This window comes from Rhipicephalus sanguineus, chromosome 8 (assembly GCF_013339695.2).
Source record: "Rhipicephalus sanguineus isolate Rsan-2018 chromosome 8, BIME_Rsan_1.4, whole genome shotgun sequence".
In the NCBI taxonomy this organism is placed as follows: domain Eukaryota; kingdom Metazoa; phylum Arthropoda; class Arachnida; order Ixodida; family Ixodidae; genus Rhipicephalus; species Rhipicephalus sanguineus.
The window spans coordinates 64,896,437-64,921,087 of record NC_051183.1 but is presented as its reverse complement, the minus strand read 5'-3'; positions in this window follow the sequence as shown (position 1 = coordinate 64,921,087).

The window sequence follows — 24,651 nt, the reverse complement described above, 5'->3', positions numbered from 1 at the left end:
GTTAGTTTGATATATACCAAAATTGGTATGGCGTGACAATAGTGTATGACGAACACAAGTGAGAGGTCCTAACGAGCGAATCATGACACGCATATCATGTACAGCATGATTTACACTCCACGTTCATGGTGCGCTCGCGGCCGTTTCGCTAGCTTGATATACACCAAAATTGGTATCGCGTGACGTTACTGTGTGACGAAAACAAATAACAGGTGGTACCATGAAAATCATGACACGCATGTCATGCACAGCATGACTTACGCGCCACGCTCATGGCGCGGTGGCGGCCGTTGCGCTAGCTTGATGTACACCAAAATTGGTATCGCGTGACGTGACTGTGTGAGGAAAACAAATAACAGGTGGTATCATGAAAATCATGACACGCATGTCATGCACAGCATGACTTACGTGCCACGCTCATGGCGCGCTGGCGGCCGTTTCGCTAGTTTGATATACACCAAAATTGGTATCGCGCGACGTGACTGTGTGACGAACGCAAATACCAGGTGGTAACATGAAAATCATGACACGCATGTCATGCACAGTATGACTTACGTGCCACACTCATGGCGCGCTGGCGGCCGTTTCGCTAGCTTGATATACACCAAAATTGGTATCGCGTGACGTGACTGTGTGACGAAAACAAGTAACAGGTGGTACCATGAAAATCATGACAAGCATGTCATGCACAGCATGACTTACGTGCCACGCTCATGGCGCGTTGGCGGCCGTTTCGCTAGCTTGATACACACCAAAATTCGGTATAGCGCGACGCGACTGTGTGACGAACATAATAACAGGTGGTAACATGAAAATCATGACACGCATGTCATGCACAGCATGACTTATCGTGCCACACTCATGATGCGCTGGCGGCCGTTTCGCTAGCTTGATACACACCAAAATTGGTATCGCGCGACGTGACTGTGTGACGAAACAAATAGCAGGCGGTAACATGAAAATCATGACACGCATGTCATGCACAGCATGACTTACGTGCCACACTCATGATGCGCTGGCGGCCGTTTCGCTAGCTTGATACACACCAAAATTGGTATCGCGCGACGTGACTGTGTGACGAACAGAAATAGCAGGCGGTAACATGAAAATCATGACACGCATGTCATGCACACCATGACTTACGTGCCACACTCATGATGCGCTGGCGGCCGTTTCGCTAGCTTGATACACACCAAAATTGGTATCGCGCGACGTGACTGTGTGACGAACACAAATAGCAGGTGGTACCATGAAAATCATGACAAGCATGTCATGCACAGCATGACTTACGTGCCACGCTCATGGCGCGTTGGCGGCCGTTTCGCTAGCTTGATATACACCAAAATTCGTATATCGCGACGTAACAGTGTGACGAACATAAATAACAGGTGGTAACATGAAAATCATGACACGCATGTCATGCACAGTATGACTTACGTGCCACGCTCATGGCGCGCTGGCGGCCGTTTCGCTAGCTTGATATACACCAAAATTGGTATCGCGTGACGTGACTGTGTGACGAAAACAAGTAACAGGTGGTACCATGAAAATCATGACAAGCATGTCATGCACAGCATGACTTACGTGCCACGCTCATGGCGCGTTGGCGGCCGTTTCGCTAGCTTGATATACACCAAAATTCGTATATCGCGACGTAACAGTGTGACGAACATAAATAACAGGTGGTAACATGAAAATCATGACACGCATGTCATGCACAGCATGACTTACGTGCCACGCTCATGGCGCGCTGGTGGCCGTTTCGCTACCTTGATATACACCAAAATTGGTATCGCGTGACGTGACTGTGTGACGAACACAAATAACAGCTGGTAACATGAAAATCATGACACGCATGTCATGCACAGCATGACTTACGTGCCACGCTCATGGCGCGTTGGCGGCCGTTTCGCTAGATTGATATACACCAAAATTGGTATCGCGTGACGTGACTGTGTGACGAAAACAAGTAACAGGTGGTACCATGAAAATCATGACAAGCATGTCATGCACAGCATGACTTACGTGCCACGCTCATGGCGCGTTGGCGGCCGTTTCGCTAGCTTGATATACACCAAAATTGGTATCGCGTGACGTGACTGTGTGACGAAAACAAGTAACAGGTGGTACCATGAAAATCATGACAAGCATGTCATGCACAGCATGACTTACGTGCCACGCTCATGGCGCGTTGGCGGCCGTTTCGCTAGCTTGATATACACCAAAATTCGTATATCGCGACGTAACAGTGTGACGAACATAAATAACAGGTGGTAACATGAAAATCATGACACGCATGTCATGCACAGTATGACTTACGTGCCACACTCATGGCGCGCTGGCGGCCGTTTCGCTAGCTTGATATACACCAAAATTGGTATCGCGTGACGTGACTGTGTGACGAAAACAAGTAACAGGTGGTACCATGAAAATCATGACAAGCATGTCATGCACAGCATGACTTACGTGCCACGCTCATGGCGCGTTGGCGGCCGTTTCGCTAGCTTGATATACACCAAAATTCGTATATCGCGACGTAACAGTGTGACGAACATAAATAACAGGTGGTAACATGAAAATCATGACACGCATGTCATGCACAGTATGACTTACGTGCCACGCTCATGGCGCGCTGGCGGCCGTTTCGCTAGATTGATATACACCAAAATTGGTATCGCGTGACGTGACTGTGTGACGAAAACAAGTAACAGGTGGTACCATGAAAATCATGACAAGCATGTCATGCACAGCATGACTTACGTGCCACGCTCATGGCGCGTTGGCGGCCGTTTCGCTAGCTTGATACACCAAAATTCGTATATCGCGACGTAACAGTGTGACGAACATAAATAACAGGTGGTAACATGAAAATCATGACACGCATGTCATGCACAGCATGACTTACGTGCCACGCTCATGGCGCGCTGGTGGCCGTTTCGCTACCTTGATATACACCAAAATTGGTATCGCGTGACGTGACTGTGTGACGAACACAAATAACAGCTGGTAACATGAAAATCATGACACGCATGTCATGCACAGCATGACTTACGTGCCACGCTCATGGCGCGTTGGCGGCCGTTTCGCTAGATTGATATACACCAAAATTGGTATCGCGTGACGTGACTGTGTGACGAAAACAAGTAACAGGTGGTACCATGAAAATCATGACAAGCATGTCATGCACAGCATGACTTACGTGCCACGCTCATGGCGCGTTGGCGGCCGTTTCGCTAGCTTGATATACACCAAAATTCGTATATCGCGACGTAACAGTGTGACGAACATAAATAACAGGTGGTAACATGAAAATCATGACACGCATGTCATGCACAGTATGACTTACGTGCCACGCTCATGGCGCGCTGGCGGCCGTTTCGCTAGATTGATATACACCAAAATTGGTATCGCGTGACGTGACTGTGTGACGAAAACAAGTAACAGGTGGTACCATGAAAATCATGACAAGCATGTCATGCACAGCATGACTTACGTGCCACGCTCATGGCGCGTTGGCGGCCGTTTCGCTAGCTTGATATACACCAAAATTCGTATATCGCGACGTAACAGTGTGACGAACATAAATAACAGGTGGTAACATGAAAATCATGACACGCATGTCATGCACAGCATGACTTACGTGCCACGCTCATGGCGCGCTGGTGGCCGCTTCGCTACCTTGATATACACCAAAATTGGTATCGCGTGACGTGACTGTGTGACGAACACAAATAACAGCTGGTAACATGAAAATCATGACACGCATGTCATGCACAGCATGACTTACGTGCCACGCTCATGGCGCGTTGGCGGCCGTTTCGCTAGATTGATATACACCAAAATTGGTATCGCGTGACGTGACTGTGTGACGAAAACAAGTAACAGGTGGTACCATGAAAATCATGACAAGCATGTCATGCACAGCATGACTTACGTGCCACGCTCATGGCGCGTTGGCGGCCGTTTCGCTAGCTTGATATACACCAAAATTGGTATCGCGTGACGTGACTGTGTGACGAAAACAAGTAACAGGTGGTACCATGAAAATCATGACAAGCATGTCATGCACAGCATGACTTACGTGCCACGCTCATGGCGCGTTGGCGGCCGTTTCGCTAGCTTGATATACACCAAAATTCGTATATCGCGACGTAACAGTGTGACGAACATAAATAACAGGTGGTAACATGAAAATCATGACACGCATGTCATGCACAGTATGACTTACGTGCCACACTCATGGCGCGCTGGCGGCCGTTTCGCTAGCTTGATATACACCAAAATTGGTATCGCGTGACGTGACTGTGTGACGAAAACAAGTAACAGGTGGTACCATGAAAATCATGACAAGCATGTCATGCACAGCATGACTTACGTGCCACGCTCATGGCGCGTTGGCGGCCGTTTCGCTAGCTTGATATACACCAAAATTCGTATATCGCGACGTAACAGTGTGACGAACATAAATAACAGGTGGTAACATGAAAATCATGACACGCATGTCATGCACAGTATGACTTACGTGCCACGACTCATGGCGCGCTGGCGGCCGTTTCGCTAGATTGATATACACCAAAATTGGTATCGCGTGACGTGACTGTGTGACGAAAACAAGTAACAGGTGGTACCATGAAAATCATGACAAGCATGTCATGCACAGCATGACTTACGTGCCACGCTCATGGCGCGTTGGCGGCCGTTTCGCTAGCTTGATATACACCAAAATTCGTATATCGCGACGTAACAGTGTGACGAACATAAATAACAGGTGGTAACATGAAAATCATGACACGCATGTCATGCACAGCATGACTTACGTGCCACGCTCATGGCGCGCTGGTGGCCGTTTCGCTAGCCTTGATATACACCAAAATTGGTATCGCGTGACGTGACTGTGTGACGAACACAAATAACAGGCTGGTAACATGAAAATCATGACACGCATGTCATGCACAGCATGACTTACGTGCCACGCTCATGGCGCGTTGGCGGCCGTTTCGCTAGATTGATATACACCAAAATTGGTATCGCGTGACGTGACTGTGTGACGAAAACAAGTAACAGGTGGTACCATGAAAATCATGACAAGCATGTCATGCACAGCATGACTTACGTGCCACGCTCATGGCGCGTTGGCGGCCGTTTCGCTAGCTTGATATACACCAAAATTCGTATATCGCGACGTAACTGTGTGACGAACATAAATAGCAGGTGGTAACATGAAAATCATGACACGCATGTCATGCACAGTATGACTTACGTGCCACGCTCATGGCGCGCTGGCGGCCGTTTCGCTAGATTGATATACACCAAAATTGGTATCGCGTGACGTGACTGTGTGACGAAAACAAGTAACAGGTGGTACCATGAAAATCATGACAAGCATGTCATGCACAGCATGACTTACGTGCCACGCTCATGGCGCGTTGGCGGCCGTTTCGCTAGCTTGATATACACCAAAATTCGTATATCGCGACGTAACAGTGTGACGAACATAAATAACAGGTGGTAACATGAAAATCATGACACGCATGTCATGCACAGCATGACTTACGTGCCACGCTCATGGCGCGCTGGTGGCCGTTTCGCTACCTTGATATACACCAAAATTGGTATCGCGTGACGTGACTGTGTGACGAACACAAATAACAGCTGGTAACATGAAAATCATGACACGCATGTCATGCACAGCATGACTTACGTGCCACGCTCATGGCGCGTTGGCGGCCGTTTCGCTAGATTGATATACACCAAAATTGGTATCGCGTGACGTGACTGTGTGACGAAAACAAGTAACAGGTGGTACCATGAAAATCATGACAAGCATGTCATGCACAGCATGACTTACGTGCCACGCTCATGGCGCGTTGGCGGCCGTTTCGCTAGCTTGATATACACCAAAATTGGTATCGCGTGACGTGACTGTGTGACGAAAACAAGTAACAGGTGGTACCATGAAAATCATGACAAGCATGTCATGCACAGCATGACTTACGTGCCACGCTCATGGCGCGTTGGCGGCCGTTTCGCTAGCTTGATATACACCAAAATTCGTATATCGCGACGTAACAGTGTGACGAACATAAATAACAGGTGGTAACATGAAAATCATGACACGCATGTCATGCACAGTATGACTTACGTGCCACACTCATGGCGCGCTGGCGGCCGTTTCGCTAGCTTGATATACACCAAAATTGGTATCGCGTGACGTGACTGTGTGACGAAAACAAGTAACAGGTGGTACCATGAAAATCATGACAAGCATGTCATGCACAGCATGACTTACGTGCCACGCTCATGGCGCGTTGGCGGCCGTTTCGCTAGCTTGATATACACCAAAATTCGTATATCGCGACGTAACAGTGTGACGAACATAAATAACAGGTGGTAACATGAAAATCATGACACGCATGTCATGCACAGTATGACTTACGTGCCACGCTCATGGCGCGCTGGCGGCCGTTTCGCTAGATTGATATACACCAAAATTGGTATCGCGTGACGTGACTGTGTGACGAAAACAAGTAACAGGTGGTACCATGAAAATCATGACAAGCATGTCATGCACAGCATGACTTACGTGCCACGCTCATGGCGCGTTGGCGGCCGTTTCGCTAGCTTGATATACACCAAAATTCGTATATCGCGACGTAACAGTGTGACGAACATAAATAACAGGTGGTAACATGAAAATCATGACACGCATGTCATGCACAGCATGACTTACGTGCCACGCTCATGGCGCGCTGGTGGCCGTTTCGCTACCTTGATATACACCAAAATTGGTATCGCGTGACGTGACTGTGTGACGAAAACAAGTAACAGGTGGTACCATGAAAATCATGACAAGCATGTCATGCACAGCATGACTTACGTGCCACGCTCATGGCGCGTTGGCGGCCGTTTCGCTAGCTTGATATACACCAAAATTCGTATATCGCGACGTAACAGTGTGACGAACATAAATAACAGGTGGTAACATGAAAATCATGACACGCATGTCATGCACAGTATGACTTACGTGCCACGCTCATGGCGCGCTGGTGGCCGTTTCGCTACCTTGATATACACCAAAATTGGTATCGCGTGACGTGACTGTGTGACGAAAACAAGTAACAGGTGGTACCATGAAAATCATGACAAGCATGTCATGCACAGCATGACTTACGTGCCACGCTCATGGCGCGTTGGCGGCCGTTTCGCTAGCTTGATATACACCAAAATTCGTATATCGCGACGTAACAGTGTGACGAACATAAATAACAGGTGGTAACATGAAAATCATGACACGCATGTCATGCACAGCATGACTTACGTGCCACGCTCATGGCGCGCTGGTGGCCGTTTCGCTACCTTGATATACACCAAAATTGGTATCGCGTGACGTGACTGTGTGACGAAAACAAGTAACAGGTGGTACCATGAAAATCATGACAAGCATGTCATGCACAGCATGACTTACGTGCCACGCTCATGGCGCGTTGGCGGCCGTTTCGCTAGCTTGATATACACCAAAATTCGTATATCGCGACGTAACAGTGTGACGAACATAAATAACAGGTGGTAACATGAAAATCATGACACGCATGTCATGCACAGCATGACTTACGTGCCACGCTCATGGCGCGCTGGTGGCCGTTTCGCTACCTTGATATACACCAAAATTGGTATCGCGTGACGTGACTGTGTGACGAAAACAAGTAACAGGTGGTACCATGAAAATCATGACAAGCATGTCATGCACAGCATGACTTACGTGCCACGCTCATGGCGCGTTGGCGGCCGTTTCGCTAGCTTGATATACACCAAAATTCGTATATCGCGACGTAACAGTGTGACGAACATAAATAACAGGTGGTAACATGAAAATCATGACACGCATGTCATGCACAGCATGACTTACGTGCCACGCTCATGGCGCGCTGGTGGCCGTTTCGCTACCTTGATATACACCAAAATTGGTATCGCGTGACGTGACTGTGTGACGAAAACAAGTAACAGGTGGTACCATGAAAATCATGACAAGCATGTCATGCACAGCATGACTTACGTGCCACGCTCATGGCGCGTTGGCGGCCGTTTCGCTAGCTTGATATACACCAAAATTCGTATATCGCGACGTAACAGTGTGACGAACACAAATAGCAGGCGGTATCTTGAAAATCATGACACGCATGTCATGCACAGTATGACTTACGTGCCACGCTCATGGCGCGCTGGTGGCCGTTTCGCTAGCCTTGATATACACCAAAATTGGTATCGCGTGACGTGACTGTGTGACGAAAACAAGTAACAGGTGGTACCATGAAAATCATGACACGCATGTCATGCACAGCATGATTTACGTGCCACGCTCATGGCGCGCTTGTGGCCGTTTCGCCAGCTTGATACACACCAAAATTGGTATCGCGCGACGCGACTGTGTGACGAACAGAAATAGCAGGCGGTAACATTGAAAATCATGACACGCATGTCATGCACAGCATGACTTACGTGCCACACTCATGATGCGCTGGCGGCCGTTTCGCTAGCTTGATACACACCAAAATTGGTATCGCGCGACGCTGACTGTGTGACGAACACAAATAGCAGGCGGTAACTTGAAAATCATGACACGCATGTCATGCACAGCATGACTTACGTGCCACACTCATGATGCGCTGGCGGCCGTTTCGCTAGCTTGATACACACCAAAATTGGTATCGCGCGACGCGACTGTGTGACGAACAGAAATAGCAGGCGGTAACTTGAAAATCATGACACGCATGTCATGCACAGCATGACTTATCGTGCCACACTCATGATGCGCTGGCGGCCGTTTCGCTAGCTTGATACACACCAAAATTGGTATCGCGCGACGCGACTGTGTGACGAACAAGTAACAGGTGGTACCATGGAAATCATGACAAGCATGTCATGCACAGCATGACTTACGTGCCACGCTCATGGCGCGTTGGCGGCCGTTTCGCTAGCTTGATATACACCAAAATTCGTATATCGCGACGTAACAGTGTGACGAACATAAATAACAGGTGGTAACATGAAAATCATGACACGCATGTCATGCACAGTATGACTTACGTGCCACGCTCATGGCGCGCTGGCGGCCGTTTCGCTAGATTGATATACACCAAAATTGGTATCGCGTGACGTGACTGTGTGACGAAAACAAGTAACAGGTGGTACCATGAAAATCATGACAAGCATGTCATGCACAGCATGACTTACGTGCCACGCTCATGGCGCGTTGGCGGCCGTTTCGCTAGCTTGATATACACCAAAATTCGTATATCGCGACGTAACAGTGTGACGAACATAAATAACAGGTGGTAACATGAAAATCATGACACGCATGTCATGCACAGCATGACTTACGTGCCACGCTCATGGCGCGCTGGTGGCCGTTTCGCTACCTTGATATACACCAAAATTGGTATCGCGCGACGTGACTGTGTGACGAACACAAATAACAGGTGGTAACATGAAAATCATGACACGCATGTCATGTAGGGTATGATTTAGATGCCACGCTCATGGTGCACTCCCGGCCATTTTGTTTACTGGATATATACCTAAATTGGTATGGCATGACAAGAGTGCGTGAAGAACAGAAATATCAGGTCACGCATCGTATATATGTAGCAGAATATATGTTTCATTAGCATGGCATATACCATATTATACACGTATCCATGTATGACAATCTCGCGATATATAGCGAACTAGATGTCACGACATGAATGACTTCATAAGCCTCAATGACAAACAAGACGATGTATGCAGCTCTTTGCTGGCTGCTTCGCATTACCTCGATTCCCACACTGCGTGGGATCTGCCGACTTTTTTCTGATAAAAAGTGTGCGGGACACTAGTAGAGATAATGCATGTTTCACAGGTCCACAATTTTATGTGGTTATTCTTACACGCATTTGAGAAGCATCGACAATAAATTATTCTTTTGTGTTCAACGTAAGGTTTAGTTTTTTTTTTCTCTTAGTTGAATGAGGAGCGTTGTTCTTTCCAGATAGGTGCATATGCAAGACATCTACGTAAACAGTTTTATAAGTTAATAAACCATTAGGTCTTGTTTTCAGAACATGTATCGTGACACTTGCTCTTAATATATACGATAGATCAGCTATATAGTGAAAGGGTCACCATGCGTCCACTCACCATCAATGGCGTAGTTCAGAAGGTTAAGAAGGTTGGATTAATGGGCAAGTTAATTCGGTGGGGCGATGACAGATAAAAGCACTAGATCGATTACATACTTTATTTTGATAACAAATATATGGACACTCAAGGCACAATTTTGCCGTAACCGTCTCCGAGATGTTCCGCATAAAGCCGAAACCGATAACATCGCCCTGCACGTCGTATATTATATGTGCGAGTGAAAGCGTGCGAGCGCAGCCGAGGATCGTGGCTCAAGCGGAGGGAAAAGCGGCGGCCGTCTTGGTCGCGCGGAAGACCGATCCGGGGTCCCGGAGGGGTGATTGCGTGGCTCCGGCAGGAAATGCCGTATTTTTTCGCATATAACCGCACCAATATACGGAAAAAATGTGTTTAAAAGTGGGAATGTGCGTTACATGCTGGGGGTTAAATGCATTTTTTTTTCTTTTTGAAGAGTTAAAGTTAGAGATGCGGGTTATATGTATGGGCGGGTTCTATGCGACAAATTATGGTACGTACTGTGACCACCCGGGCGCGGTCGCGCGCGCACTATTTTTACTTCGTATAGCATTCCAATTTCTCATTGCTTCGCCCCTGCAGCGACTACTCTTTTTCTAAACTGTTTTGTCCTTCAATTCCGGTTACCTTACAGAGACCCTTTTTGAGCGTTTTACTTCATGATGTACGCTGGGATGTAATCATGAACAGGGTGTTTTTATATTTCGCGCGCTTTCTTTAGCCAGACACAAAATTAGCACCCGATTATTCTGTCACTGAACACGCCACGCTTAAATGTAGCTTAATTGTGCTTACAGTTGTCTCCCCGATTCCGTGATAATTAGTAGGATACCTCTTGAGTTACGCAATACATTATATTTACCTAACTAAAGGCGACTAGCGCGAACGTTGCTGACGGTTAGTGCAGCGTACTGGAAACTGAATGCACAAGGTTTTTTTTAACGTAATACGCTTCATTTACTTACAGACCTTGCTTCTCGATAGCTGGGGCTCCCTGGTGTACCGTAATACCGGAATAGCGAGCCAGGGCCGGTATAATAATAAAAATCTATCTATCTATCTATCTATCTATCTATCTATCTATCTATCTATCTATCTATCTATCTATCTATCTATCTATCTATCTATCTATCTATCTATCTATCTATCTATCTATCTATCTATCTATCTATCTATCTATCTATCTATCTATCTATCTATCTATCTATCTATTTCTTGATGACTAAGCTATTTCAAGCTCTCGCTGTGTCTGGCCTTGAAAACGCACATGTGGTCCCAGTTGGTTCAGCAGCGCTTTGTTTTTTTATTTATAAGCAGTCAGGTGCGCTTTATATTATATATACTTTTTTGACAAGCGAACGCGGTTTTTTCTGGCCGTGTTTAACTAACTTCTTTTTTTGGTAAACTCTTAATTAACCTATTTGGTTCATTAAAACAAAGTTCAAGGCTGCTTTTCTCCGACCATGTCTTTCTATGGAGCATAGCAACAGCGAGTCTGTTTTCTTGATTTCAGATAGTACAAATGCAGTAATTCAACGAGCGCCTCAGAATTGTCTTGAACTGTTCATGCGCAGGGACCATTAGGTAATGACCTCATTTTTATTGTCCGCACTCGCGTGAATCGAGCAAGCTCCCCGCTTTACAAGGTCGCTCGCTTTGTGCTCGCCTGAAATTGCTTAAAATTCATTACTCAGCAATTAAGGACGATGCGGAAGTTAAGGGCCAATACGTGCTCCTGTTCAGAATTACGGCATCGGCGTTTCGCACGCGATGAAACGCCTTGAACTCCTAGGCGCACTGAAATTGAGATTTGCGGAGCGATCTATAGACCGATTTCACGGTTTGATGATGAATAAATTATTTTTCCAATTACTTCTCTAATGTCTACCTCGAGTCACTTTGGTGTACGTCTCTTTCTGGTAAAAACAAACGTGAGAAGATAGCCTAATTGTCGCATGTTTCTAAAGCTTCTTCTGGAGCATCCTTCTTACGCAGAGCATCGCTTCTAGGTTAAGCCTGCAAGCAGAAATAAGAGAAATACTCTGTATCTTGTGTGTGTGTGTGTCTGTGTGTTTGCTCTGTGCTGTGTTTGAACCCCAGAGAGGAAACCAAGAAAAAAAAGCTAGGGGTAGCCTCCACCACCCTGAGGTCTAACGGGCTTAAGCCAATTCAAAAATAAATGAGCAGGGGAATTTCCCAAAGTATATTTTGGAAAAAAAGCCAATTAAAAAGTAGTTTGGGGCTAAGCCGGTAGAGCGCGGTCTAAGGGTTCTAAATGTTAAAAGCTACGCTGATTAGATGTCAGAAAGTAAGTTATAACTATAGTCGGGTACAACTTCAGAAGACAGGAGAGGCCCCGCCCAGATGACCAAAGTGCAGCAGCCAATTGCCTCCGCGACTGAAGAAATAGTCCCAGGCGGCCATGTTAGGCATGTTCTCCATCGGCGGGGTCACCGGCCGTCCGGCTCATGACGTCACCTGAAGTGCGCGCCTATTGGTGGAGGCGCATGTGCATCAGCCTTTGAGGGGAAAATGTCGCTGCCCTCTAAAGTTGTACCCGACTATAACAATTGTCATTTGCTTGCCCCAAATTGTTAAGGTAGTGTGTTAGTGTTGATTGTTAAGGCAGTGGTAAGGTACGTAGTGTTAATCTAGTGTATTGTATTAGTATGTTTGTGCCGGGGTAGTCTTGGTGGCCCTCAAGCTTAATATTCGAGGCAAACGAGGTGTGTGTGTGTGTGAGACACAGGGAGAAAGAGAGGGGGGAAGAGTTAAAGAGACACAGTTTATTTCAATTATCCCGCTTAGTCCGCCTCAGCCCTTACATACGTTCCCTGAGCCGATCATGCGATGCAAATACAATGCCGTGATACCCAGGAAAGATGGTAGAGGCGCTCAACGGCGTGACGCTGCATTACCAGGCAGAACTGGGCTCAGAGCTAGCACGCGGCGACCAGTCCATTTTGCGCAACCACTACGCCGAAATGGAGCAATAACGCAGTGCTGTTTCCTAATGGAGGCCGCAGGATTCATTATTTCTATTTCATATTCCTTAGGCTTTTCGTTGTTAGCAACATGTTGTCATACCCGTCGGTTCTGCACAGTTTAGTTGGATCCTGGCTTTGTTTGGTTCATTTGAGGAAATGGGCCGAAAATGAAGGAGTTCAGTTTGTTGCCTGAGAGCGCCACTAACCCTGCCAACTTACAATGCAAACCGGGCTACATGTGAATGGATAGCTTGGAGGGGGAAGTGATTATTGCTAGGAAAAGTGGGGCTTGTTACTACAGCTCATAATGAAGCACGGTCTCAGCACCAACAGGAGGGAAGCAGGAGAATAAAGGAGTGGTAATAGAAAACAGACGCGATATGTATCCGTATTATAATGAATACGAAATTCCAAAGTACCCTTTAACGTTGAACAACTCGTGCTCGTAGCATTTCACCCACTAAAGTCACTATCATAATTTTAAACGCTACACATTTTAAACTAGTTATGTTGTTACGGTGGGCTTTTAAGCCTCTATGCAGACATGCCATGAACCATATTCCCATAGAATTACACCACACTTGTGGCGCGCCTTGTCCAAATCTGGCGCTTGCACCAGTAAGCATCATATGTCATCATCATCATCGAAAATAACCATCTACTTAGATTGCGGCACACATTAAACAACTAGTATATATTAAATATGGTAAGGAGTAACTTAAGAGTGCTTGACGGCGAGCTTGTTGGTATAGGTTCATCGAAGAAAACAGGTTCATTAAAACACTGACAAGAAAGGAAGGCACAGCGCTTGTCCTATCTTCTTCATTCTCTCCATGTTTTAATAGCGCTGTTTTTCATGTTTTTTTATGGATCGATGTGCGTAAACAGTGTTCCGGCGGACTAAATTGAGCTCCGGGCGTCTAGTTAGGCCTCTATTCATTAGGACCTCTATCATGGACAGAGACCTAACTTACAGTAGCTTGGTTCAGCATGCAGAATAAAATACTTTTAAGAATGGTGTGAAAGTACGCGCGTTGAGGCGCTTTGCGCATTTTTTCACAGCGCCGGTGGCTTCCTAAAGAATTTTCTTCGCGCGACCCAGCCCAGTGGGGCGCTTGGCGCGTTTACACGCAACGCTGGTGCGGTGTTGTCGAACTGCCGTTCATCGAATGTTGGTACAGAGAAGCATATTCAGATACGCAAGGATTTCTAAGCCTAGCCAATGAGTAAACTGTGTAGCCTTCCATCCATCCATCCTCTGAACCCAGCCATACAAGTAGCAGCAACAGATGCAGACCAAAACCTCCTTAGTGAAGCGTGGGAGGCTGCGATTTCGAAGCCAGACCTGGTTGACCAGCGCCAAGTAGTCGCGCGGGCCCGGCAGGCGGTCCAGGCCAGAGGGTTCCTGGAAAAAGGGACCCTCCCACATTCACTTATTGGTCACCTAATAAACGTTTTCTTCTCTCTCTCTCTCTGTCTGTCAGTCCGTCGGTCCATCTGTCACGTAAAACGAATCGCTCTAAAAAAAACTAAAAATCTCAGCTTTCCTCAAGAGCAATACAATGAATGCGATAACAACAAATTAGAATCTTGCAAGCGCGTTTATTGTGTTATCCTGATGTATTCGGGTTTTCACTAACAAAAACTGCTACCAACGCTCCGCGCAGACAGTGCTGCAATGTTTGGGAAGCTTCGTGATTGCTGATCATTCTGTTAAGATTACGCGCAGGACGTGAATAATCAGTTTTATTCGAAAGCTTACGCGAGCACCAGCGATAACGCTGGAAGGTTCGATGACTGATGTTTAAAGGACAACGCGTTCCACCGATGATCAGATCATTCGACGTCCGACGACTGCACGCACCGATATCGTTGCACTCTGAGTGTCATTCTTTTTCTTTTAGCACAAGTCCGCCAGAACAAAGAGTTCGCTCTTTACTTGCTGAGACTGCTTTTTCACCATCACAGCAACGTGACAATATTATACGAAGCAATGTTAGCAGCTGACATTTTTAGGGCCGATCTCACGTAACATTACAAAACGCTGACGTAAGGGAATACGGCCACTGCAGGGAGTGAAGCAGTTTTCGTGTTGTCTTGAAGTAAGCGGTGAGAGCACTGCAGTAACAAGGGTAGGATCCGTCGACGCATGTCTGCGCACCCGTTTGATCAAAGTTCTCAGTTGCTGCCTGCTCTACGCAGCCTCCCCACCGCCGGCACCCCTTCGTGCTCCTTCGACCGACAAAAGACGGGCGGGACGTTTCCTCTCTGCTTGAGGAGTAAACGACGGCAGACCTCGCACGCGCGGTGATGTTAGCATGCGCCCTCCGTGCAACGGAGATGGCCGGCTCGTTTCATCGCGTCTTCAGCCACGTTCGTTGGTAGCGCTTGCGTGCTTTTACCCACGCGTGGAACATACGACACGCGGGGCGAGGTTATCTATATAGACTTTATACAGAACATGACGGCGATGGCGACGGCAAAAGCACGTCGAGAGTGTCCATATAATTGCTGATGTGGCAATAAAATACATGTTTGAAATTAAATTAACTTTTTGGACGGTGCTGGGTTTTCGAACCGAGGGCCCCACGCTCAGAAGGCGAGTACCTTACCCAAAAAGGCTAAACACTCATGTTTGAAGAATGTGAATGTATCTGAACCATATGAATGCGTTTCACCGACGGTACAAAACGAATGTAAAAGAACGCCTGCTATGAAGACTCCGTTGAAATATTTTCGGTGGCACCGTCATACGCGAAATGCCCGGCGCCAGCGAGCGTACAGAAATGCAGCCCTCGAAGGTGCGTTGGTCACACACGCATATGTACGCGCCATTTTTCAGTAATTATTGCTCTCTCGATCGGGAACTTGTGGACGATCAGCCACTTCTGATATGGCAATCTGCGTTTTTATCGAGGACACTGATCATTTCACGTTGCGCCATTTCCTTGTTGCCAGCATATGAACGCATGAGCGTCGTTGCTGCGTGTAGCAATTCAACTGCTAAGCACGGGGATGAAGGTCCCATTGCCGTTGTGGAGAAATCAAACGCGACGGAGCATTGCGGTATGCGATGGCAAGAAAGAAAGAAAGAAAGAAAGAAAGAAAGAAAGAAAGAAAGAAAGAAAGAAAGGAAGAAAGAAAGAAAGAAAGAAAGAAAGAAAGAAAGAAAGAAAGAAGAGTGGCACGTCAGTCACGCACACGCCAAACTTCGCTTGCCCCCATTTTCCTAAATGGGCGAGGGATGGTGAATTTTTTAATGAGAAACATCCGCAGGTTTCTTTCGTATCTTCACAGTCTGGCACACGACAAATGTCGCTGTCAGAAATTATCACAGCAACGGCATTAATATACGAACCTCTGACGCCTAAGGATGAGAGACGACATCGCTGCAGTGCCTTGCGCTTATGTAATGTGGCTTGTGATGGCTTCTTTCTGCCATCCTTTTTTTTGCTGTTTTTATGCTACGTAGAATTGCGAAAGGTATACAACCAGTGCTGTGGCTGAAAACTATCTCCTTTCAGTCGTAACGATGACACATGGAAATACGAAGCACTCCTATTTGGCCACCGCGCAAGTCTGTTTCGTAATAAGTTGGTCGCGCGTGCGTCAGACAATGTTACGTGTGCGGTGACTATAAGTGACAGGCGTGGAGTTTATCCCGCAATTCACGAAGTGGGACGCGATAATTACACCCTGGCATGTGTAAAAGGCTGCTGCGGACGTGGGCGCCATGTTGAAATGGAATATTGTATTCTGCGCAAGGCTTTGAGCCGATTTCGCAACCGATGTTGCCGGCCATTATTTACTTGGCAGTTGCATAATCCGGTGGTGCGCGTCGCGCCTAGTTTTCGAGGCATTGCGAAATGGGCGCCGAGCGTGTCCCAAACTGACAGCCAGAGAACGCGGAAGCGTGTTCAGCCGTATTTCGTTCTGTAAGATGGTTGGATTAAAGGGACCATGACACGGTGACCCAACAAATTGCGGTTTTCAGTGAAAAATAGAAATAGAGGGTGCACGTACATATATGAACAATTCACTGTACAAGAATGTTTAGACTAACAGAGAGCTGAGCTAGCTGGTAAGTATTCATTCTAAAAAAAAGACAGGGCGTGCAAACACGGACACAAGAAAGAAGTCAGAACACCACAAACGCTTGTGTCCGTGTTTGCACACCCTGTCTTTTTAGAATGTACAAGAATATTTCAGTACAAAATAAGCCCTAGAAGTCACTGGTCATAAACTCCGCCCACCGCCGGCGACCGCCATTTTGCCGCGGCGTGCGTGACGTCATGTGCGGCACAGAGCGGGGCCGTCGTCTTCTACCAAGGTTTCAGGCTCTGCAAATTGTTGTATTTCAATGTCAAGCTCAAGAAACTTGAAATAGCTCGATTGCACGCGCAGCTGACCAGGACACAAAATTGTTGGCCTGAATGCAGACGCTCGCAAAGCAAGCAGTTTGTGACGTCACGGCTCTCGAGTGCGCCATTGTTTGCCCGACTCTCGGGCTGCTCGCGGGTTCATAAAAATATTCAGTTAAATATTAGGTGTTCCGCCAAATGAGCTAAAATTTCGCCAGCTTGTTTGTGAACGTACAAGGATTACCCCATACACCTCTGATTATGATCGAAAATTGGGTGTCATGGCCTCTTCAAGTGGTTTAGCTACTCTTCTGGCATTCTCACAGTTATCTAATCGCAGTGTGCGAGTGATAGTTGGAGGAGTAGGCTGGAGACATGTGAGGGCGCGTTTTGCGGGGCTCGCAAACTGAAACACAGAATTCGTAGTAAGGTGGACACGCATTGATCCAATAGTAATTTTTAGGGGAAATCGAATACACTCTAAACAATGAGTATGTGTTGCTCTTTTCAGTGAGTTCTGACTTGAAATGTGTATGACTCGCTTTAAAGAGACGCGTTGCCTCTCTTTTAGGTCCCACGACTCTCCGACGACTGTATAATGATCTCGAAAGAGAGTTCACGTGTCTCTGTAAAGAGAGTCATATAAGTGACTAGTCAAAACTCTCAAAAAAGAGTCAAGAGACTCTTTTTTCCCTTAGAGTGTAGAACTCTTAATAAGGTATAAGGCGCACAGAATCGAACAGGAAAATATATTTCGAGAGAAATGCTTGCGTTCTGACTTTTACGAGAACATATACGACATACGTTGCCTGTACTCAATGTTAGCAGAAATTAACTTACATTTCTGACCAGCTCAGCTACATACAATTTTAATTAAATAAAAGCACTCATACACACACGCAAGCACGCACCCACGTACGTCAAGCAACGAGATATGAAAGCGAAAGGCAGATTTTAGAGCGCAGCTCATAGGCGCTCGTTCCTGAGTTGAGCGGCGTCGCCGTTGGCGTCGGCGAGGTAACCGATAGAGCGTACGAGCAGGAAAGGGAGGGAAAGCGGAGTCTGTCGATGTCACGAGCCACTGGCCTCTAACCTCGTTTTTTTCCTCCGTCACGCGCGCTCGCCCTTCGGTCGGAGCTCGTGCGCATGCTGGCGTCGCTTCGCTTGTCGTAACAGGGCTGTCGGCCTGCAATGCACAGACTGGTGTGCGTGGCACTCGACCGCTCGCAGTTTCTGTGGCAATATGTAACGAATGTTACACTGCTACAACTGCGGATAGCCAAAACATCAAACACAGTTGGCGTTGCCCCAACAGGAAGCTGCGCTCAGAATTAACATTAGGAAGTATTGTAATCGTCGGTAAATTTTTTTAGATGCAAAGCAGCTTTTGCTCGGGGCTGTGTCCGTCCTTCCTTCACGCGTCCGCTCCACCACGCGAATGCACCAACTCTCCCCCCTCGTCTCGCGTGAGCGCGAGGAGATGGCAGGAGGTTGGGTGGAGGAGGTGGCGTGAGCGCGGCCTCCGCTTCGTTTCTCCTCTCCCGTTTTTCTCTCTCCGCCACAGCAGTGCGCTGGTGTATAATGAGGCGCGCGCTCGCTCCCGTTGCACTCTCCTTCGCAACGGCGCTATGGACGCTTGCGAAGCTAAACGTAAACGGCAACGCCGGCAAGCGAATCTACAAGCTGCGAGGGAACGCGAAACCAAAGCGCAACGGAAACGAGCTGGGGGTGGGGGTAACATAAGCGGTACGCAACGTATACACAACTCCACACACAAATGAAACATACCCGGAAACATACAAATGGAACAACAATGGAAACACAAGTGAACAGCCCGCGCGGCTTCGCATGCCCACATGGTTTCGTTTAGTGCAGCTATTTCATTTCATTTTTCAGCTATTTATTGTCGTGGGTTGCCGGTATTTGATTGTCTCATTATATTATGCTTAAAAGAACCTTAGTAGCGAACGTTGTCATCACAAATGGAAATTCCTAGGTGTGGCATTTAAAAAGTAAAGGAAATATTTCGTAAAACTTACATGAGCAGGTATAGTTACGGCGGTAGTTTCTCAGATAAACGAGTAGCCGCTATGCGAAGGTTCAGTCCAAGGAGGTTTAAACTTGGTTGGGTAGGCTTCGTCAGATATTACAGCCATTGACTCTGCGGAAGAGCTTGCCGCAGACAAGCGGCCAGCTCGAAACACACGCAATTTCTCTGTAACCTCTTAACCAGTTAGGACGAGCACAGCTCTTCCTTGCCGAACTGTGCCCAAAACGATTTGGACGAGGGTGGCTCGTCCGCCTGACGTAATATCGCCCCATTAACGTTTGAAGGAGACTCTCTCGCTTACAGGCTAGTTCGTGCGTCACTTTACAGATGGCAATATTTGCATGGCAATTTCTTTTATTAGATGCGAAGCAGCTTATGGCCGAGTTCAATCCGGTGGTGTGCGTCCAGACCACCCTAACGGCGCACGCGCAGACCCTCTCCACACACCTCCACTCCCCTCCCCTTCTCCCCCTCTACACTCCCCCCTCTCGCGCGCCTGTCGACCGCGTTCTCCGCTCGCCCTGTGATAATTAACGGCCAGGCTAGATGGAAGGCTAGAGCGTTCAACGACGCTTTGAATGGATAGATGCAGCTTACGGCGCGGGACTTCGCCCCAGCTTCAGGACCTTGCGTGCCTGCTCCTAAAAAATTACACTATCTCCCGCTCAAGCGAACCATCTCCCCGCTGCTTCGCATCCACACATGGTTCCTTTAGCGGGAGATGGTGTTATTTTAACCACAATTTCCCATTTGTTTCGCGATTTGTGCATAGAAAATGTTGTCCAGTGTAGGTGACGTGTGCCTTCCTCGTGCAACAGCGTGTAAAAGAAGCATTTCGTCATCGTACAGCTCTTCTGGCACTAATTATTCAGATATTGAAGTTTACTTCCATGACTTGACCCGTTATGTTCGCCAGTTTCTCGACAATGGCATTATTAGACAATGGGACAATAAACTAGGGACAATATGGGACAATATGGGACTTGGGACCATGGGACAATAAACTTTGTTATGCTGAATTGAGTTAAAGTATCCTTCAAATTTTTCTTCAATCAAAACGTGCTTTTCGAAGCAACAGATTTAATATCAATATTTAATAAAATAAACGTTTCTGGTGCAAAATTAAAAAAATATAAAACGGCTAAGGGGTCTTTAATAAAGCTGCCTCCTCCCTTTCTGTGTTGGCAACAAGGAGGTTTAAATATTAAACACTGTTACTTGGTAACGCGCCATCGCACTGTAAATCGTCAGACTTTCTTTTCAAGCGAAGCTTGTATTTACTGACCGTTTTAGCTGGTGGTGTTCTCCCGGGCCCTCCCCTGTGGTGGCCGGATTCCCTGAAGCGAACCGAATTACTTGCTATGGCGCGTTTAGACAGGCGCGAACGATTAGACGAGATGCGCAACAACCGCAGGGTTTATCCCGATCCACCTCACTCCATGACGAGGCGCGAGGCAGCCCTGGTGAGGCGTGCCCAAACTCACTCTTTGATGACACCCCACATTCAACACTACATACGAGGCAAGGACGGGTCTCCTGCCTGCGTGGCATGCGGTGGCTACCCGGATAACGCTCACGTTCTGTGGGATTGTCCGGGGGGCCGTGCAGCCATGGGCGAGAGCCTTAAACACATACCTATCAATCTAAGACCTGCGACCCTGGAGGAGTGGCTGGCGGACTCTTCCCCAGACATCATGAAGGCACTACTCGGACATTTAAAACTTTTAGGCTTGTCTGATGGCTAAGACTTGCCTTTTTTTTATTAGTGGACCCGGACTGGGGTTCGTTTATTCTTTAATAAAGTTGTTCTCTCTCTCTCTCTCTCTCTCTCCAAAAAAACCCTCCTCACCCACAGCTGGTGCGCTCGCACCAATGAAATAATAGACACAGTAAATTTTCTTTCTGACCCTGGAGTTTGAACCCGGGTCACTGTAGTCCAAAAGCGAGTGCCTTGAACACTAGGCCACACGCCCATGCTTGCCCTACGGAAACTAAACTCAATCAAGCATATAGAGGGTTTCAATGTTTACTAACACAGGCCCTGGACCGCTTCCGGTTTCCTGCGCTGGCGTAGGCTACAAGAATTGGCGGGGAACAAAAGCCTTGGCGAGTAGCCCGTAGAGTTTCAACACTTTTCTCCCTGTGTCTAGCAAAATATTTGAATTAAATATTCTTCTAAGCTACACACAACACTAAAAGAGTTAGTCTTTAACTATAAGCGCCTTTCTTTTATGTGTAACTGGAAAAAGAGCATTCCCTTACTCTGAGAAATCTTAAAAAACGCTTTACGCTTCGGTGTTGCAGAATAATAAATAAGGTGACCGGAAGCTTCTTCGGGGACATTACGTGCTCCTGCTATCGCAATCTAGATGCGTTCTACCTACGATGCAAAAACAACTGGGAAGCAGTATAGTTCCTGTGGGCGCTGCATTGGAATATTTCGTGTTGGCCGACTAAAAGCAATCTGCTGGAGAACACTTAAAGTCGATATCAGGAATTACACATTTCATGAAAATTCCGACTTCCAGAAAATCGAATTCTTAAACCGCGTTTCAGCGATCGCGTGATGGCCCGTTGGTTGGGCGGTTCTGCAGGCTGGCGGACGCTTGAAAGAACATCAAAGACACCAAGCCGATTCAGCCCGAAAACAGCGTTCCGGTGATGGCCGCTACCTATAAAGAAAAAAAGAAACAAAGAAACAAAAGCACTATGTCAGGAACTCCCACGCAATGTTTCGCTTGCCCCCTTCTCCCTGATTGGAGGAGGGCTCCTGGATTTTTAGGGGCGAAGCTCCTTAAAGCGGCACCCGTTCGTCCCTCGTAGTTGTCGTAGTCGTAGTGCGTAACCAGTCGTAACGCTAGTACCAGATCTTGACCTCCAAGGTGGTGCCGGTGGGAGATTTTTCCTGTGCGTTGTAGAACAATAAAAAATTCGCAGCGTGCGCGTTAACTAAAAGCCGAATTCTTCTGTCTCTCATTCCCCATTAGCAGCCATTGGCATGTTCCAGTAGGAAACGTTAGTAGTAGAAGTGTAAGTGTTAGCTAAAAGCCGACTTCTTCTGTCTCTCATTCCCATTAGCAGCCATTGTTTACCTCCAAGGTAGTGCCTGGTGAGATTTCTCCTGTGCGTGATTAAACAATAAAAATTTGGTTCAAAACGCCGTTGATTGATGAAATAAACCAACGAAAGACGCCAGATGTTTTCTAAAAGCAAAACGAAAGAACGCCAGATGTTTATAAAGCAAAACGAAAAGACGCCAGCTGCTTAACGAAAGACGCCAGATGTTTTCTAAAGCAATGGTTTTCTAAACAATGAAAATTCACAGCGTACATGTAAAATTAAAGTGAGCTGCATGTCGTCATAACTCATCGAACCTTTAGTATAAACGCGCCCGATCTCACGTCGGTGATAATGTACTGGGCAGAATTCACGGAAGATTCACGGTTTACCGATGAACCTCCGCAGCTTCGCCCACTCATCATCATTCACTCCGTGGATATGCTGTGATTTTTTTGTAAGCGTAGAACGCCCGTCTAATTTCATAGTAGCTTTAGAGCATTGCGCCATTTAATAGCCGTCCACTTTACTTTTCATGCACGTTATTTTCTTCACATCTACATCACAATTGTGACAATGCACTTAAGACAGTACAATTAACGTACCTTCCTTGGCTTCATTATCTGCATGCTTTCATTAGGATTGTAAGTGAAGTATTTTCCTACACACAATCGATTTGGTGTAAGCAGTGCCGCGTTTAACAAGACGTGGGACGTGCGGCATTTCGACAGGAATTTCAAAATATGTTTTGTAGCTTTTTTTAGGTATGCTTGCTGCCAGCATATAACTGTCGCATGTATTTGGACTGGGTCGCTCAACTGGGTTCACGAAGAACTATGGCATGACTGTCTGTAATGTAATTAGACGATCAGTTACTTCGCAGTTACAAGTAATTGGTCTAATAGTACACTATATTTTACTCTACACTTCCACTTGCTTCAAGTTTCGTCTCCAGAACGTTGAATTACACATTGGCATTCCAGTAATCTGCATTCCAATACACGGTACTCTGATTCGTACACCTTTCGTTCTAAACGAACGAATTCAAAGCGAAGCTCTTCGTCGCTGTCCGCTTCGGTGGCGTTGTAGAATACTTTTAGAGCAACTCGCCGCCATCCAACATGTATAGTAGAGTTATTTAAGCTTTTCGTTCTGCCGTTTCGCGTGACCGGAAATCTAAGCTACGCCTGGCGCGTGCAATATAATAAATAGGCTGTGGCGCGCTCTCTTCGTTCTCTTTTTCCCCTTAGGATGAACTCTAAATAAAACAGCTTCCGCTTGGCAACGTGTATCCTTGAAATAAGGATAGCTGTGGTAATTTTTTTTTCTGTTTCGCCTAGTAATCTGGAGGATAATAAGGCCTGTGGCCAGCACACCCATTAAGGTCGACTCAATGGATGTTCATGAAAGGCGTCTATTTAATGCGTACGTCTTCTAAAGACGACCGATTAGAAGCACATAACCTATAAATAGTAGAGAAAGGAGAGAAAGGAACAGACAGGAACCACGAGAGGAGATCCTTGCTAATTAAGAGCACGCTAATTGGGGTCATCCTAAATAAAATCCTGCCAATTAATACATTTCACATTAAGACCGTGCTAATTAACACCATGCTAATTAAGATCTTGCTAATAATGTTGGTCGGCCACAAGCTCCACTGTTCTTTCAGCCTTGCATGCCTACTGCAAGCTACCCACCTTTTTTTAACACTGTAGGCTACCAGCCGGCACTGCGGACATTTGTCGTAACGCGAGAGCTCTAGAGTACGTTAAAGTTAGCGCGCTGTGGTGGTGCATACCATGACGCAGTGCTTATGGTAGGCTGCCCAGCCGAGTAGTGTTTAAAAAATGGAAACAATCTAAAACACCATGGGCTCTACGCCGAGAGAGCGGTAAGCAGTCACTAAAAAAGTAACATATGCAGAGCTGCTACAGTCAGTTCATATGTAACATATGCAGAGCGCTAAGCCAGTTCAATAAGCGTGACCCAGCAAATGAAGAAA